The following is a 2,911-nucleotide window of genomic DNA, read 5'->3' on the forward strand; positions in this document are numbered from 1 at the left end:
CTCTCTCTCTCTCTCTCTCAATAATTCATCTACCCTTATTGATCACATTTTATACTGATGATAAGACCACTGTTTCAAATACACCACAAGTAGTACACTCCACTTTCAGTGATCATTATTCTGTTTTTTGCTCGATTGTTCTGAGATTGCCCAAATCACAGCATAAAGGTCATACAACTATCGAGTACAGAAGTTTTAAATACTTTGACGAGTCTGCCTTTTTCTGTGATCTTAATCGAGCGCCATTTCAAAGCGTATTTAATTGCAGTAACGCAGATGATGCTTGCAATCTTTTCCATGAGATTTTGTGTTCCATTATTGATAAACACGCTCCACTACGTCAGCATAGGGTGAAACATCCCCACCTGCCCCCTTGGTTGACATCGGACATTATTGAGGCTATGGCGTAGCGTGATTTCTTTAAAGAACATAACATGAAAAGCGAGTACAAATTACAAAGGAATGAAGTTTTGAAAACGGTAAGGCAAGCAAAAGCAGATTATTTTAATAAATTGCTTTCTGATAAGAGAGATACTTCTACAATTTGGCGAGCAATGAATGAAGTTCTTGATAAATCTCGAAAGAGATCGACCAATTCTCCGTCACAAATAACTCCAGAAGATTTTAATCAACACTTTATTTCGCTCGCAGAGAAACTGAAAGCCTGTCTCACGCAGAATGAGTCCCTTGATATTGATGTCTCTCTAGAAAAATTAAAAACATTTTGTGGACGAAAGTTGACTCAAAACGAAACGTTTTCTATTCCACCCAATACTGTCCACGAGGTTGGAAAACTGATAGAACAGATGGCGAATAAAAAGTCAATGGGTCCCGATAAGATTCCTGTCCGGTTGTTCAAACTTGCTTTACCATACATAATTGATTCACTGACTTATGTCTACAACCTTGGCATACAACAAAACGTTTTTCCCTCTATTTTAAAATGTGCCAAGGTAGTGCCACTCCCAAAAAGCAAGGATCTTACGGACCCTAACAACTTTCGACCAATTTCCCTCTTACCTGTTTTATCTAAGCCTTTGGAGAAGCATATTCAGAAATATTTACTGGAATATATGGAACGAATGAATTTGTTTCATCCATTTCAGTCTGGATTTCGCTCTAAGCATTCATGCCACAGTGCTCTCAGCTCTTTATGTGAAACTTGGTTATCAGCTATTAATGAGTCCGAAGTAACAGGAGCGTTATTCCTGGACTTTAAAAAAGCCTTTGACCTTGTAGACCACTCCTTATTATTAAAGAAATTACAATGCTACTTAAAAGATGACTCTGCTTGTGCCTTCTTCGAATCATATCTTTCAAAACTGTAAAACTTCGTCGAATGATTTTGTCAAAAGTGGTGTGCCTCAAGGGTCTGTATTAGGACCTATATTGTTCTGTATTTATATAAATGATTTACCTCTTCATGTGTCAGATGAGAAAGTAAGATGTGAGTTCTTTGCGGATGATTCATCAATCCACACCAGTCAGAAGTCTTTGGTAGCCGTCAACCAATCTCTTCAAAAAAGTATAGATGAGATGACAGAATGGTGCACCACTAATGCAATGGTTATTCACCCTGTTAAGATGAAAAGTATGGTGATTACAACTAGACAAAAACACCAATTAAAACCCTTACAACTTCAACTGTCAATTGATTCAACTCAAGTGCAACAAGTTAAAGAGCATAAATTATTAGGGGTTACCGTTGATCAAGAATTGAAATGGCAAACTCACTTGAGTAAAATTTGCAAATTAGTATCTAAAAATTTGTACTTATTGTCTAAATTAAGACATTATGCCGATGTGGAAGCACTCAAGTTGTTTTATTACGCTCACATAATGCCCCATATCAACTTTGCTTCAACACTTTGGGATAACTGCATTGATGTTCATCTCAAACGACTCAATTCTCTTCATCGCCGTGCTGCAAAACTAATTCTGCATGAGTCAAATAAGCCAACAGATGATAAATTAAAGCTCCTTAATTTCCTTCCCTTGAAAGATCAGTTGACGCTAAACAAGGCTGTCTTTATGTACAAAGTAATTAACAATAATGTTCCTGGATATTTAAAATCACATTTCAGACATGCCACAAAAAGATATGGGTCCCAGAACCTGATTCCCCCCATCCCTCGTCTAGACTTGTATAAGTCAAGTTTAGCCTTCTCAGGAGCGTCTCTATGGAATTCCATACCCCTACCCCTCCGAAATGCCTCTTCTGTGAAAACGTTTAGGCGCCAGTTTCATTCCCGCTTAATGGGTAAATAGAACACTTTTCATGTCTGATATTTTAGTGCTTTTTACATTTAGTCAAGTTATGTTTGTATTTTGATTTGTTCTTTATGTGTATGTATTGATAATGATATAAATGCGAATGATTGGGACAATTCCTCCACACATTTGTTTTCTCCCTTTTGTTATTAGTTGTTTTGGATGTTTATATGCAATGCATTATTGCAACTATGCTGCAATTTCCACACTATATTGTTTTTCCCATTTTTGAATGTGTATACAAAACCATAACCCTTTTCTTATTACTATTTACATTATGTACGTCTGTAAGTAACAATAACCTTGTCAGTTTTACTATCTATATTATGTGCGTCTGTATTAAGTGTTTGTATAAGGGACAGGTTGTAAGATTAGGCTTTGCCTAAAACCTCTATCCTTTGGTAATAAAGTTCAGTTTCAGTTTCTCTCTCTCTCTCTCTCTCTCTCTCTCTCTCTCTCTCTCTCTCTCTCTCTCTCTCTCTCTCTCTCTCTCTCTCTCTCTCCCTCCTTTCTCTGTCTGTCTGTCTGTCTCTCTCTCTCTCTCTCTCTCTCTCTCTCTGTCTCTCTCATCGACATTATGCCGATGTGGAAGCACTCAAGTTGTTTTATTACGCCCACATAATGCCTCATATCAACTTTG

Source organism: Littorina saxatilis, linkage group LG4 (genome assembly GCF_037325665.1).
Source record: "Littorina saxatilis isolate snail1 linkage group LG4, US_GU_Lsax_2.0, whole genome shotgun sequence".
NCBI lineage: Eukaryota > Metazoa > Mollusca > Gastropoda > Littorinimorpha > Littorinidae > Littorina > Littorina saxatilis.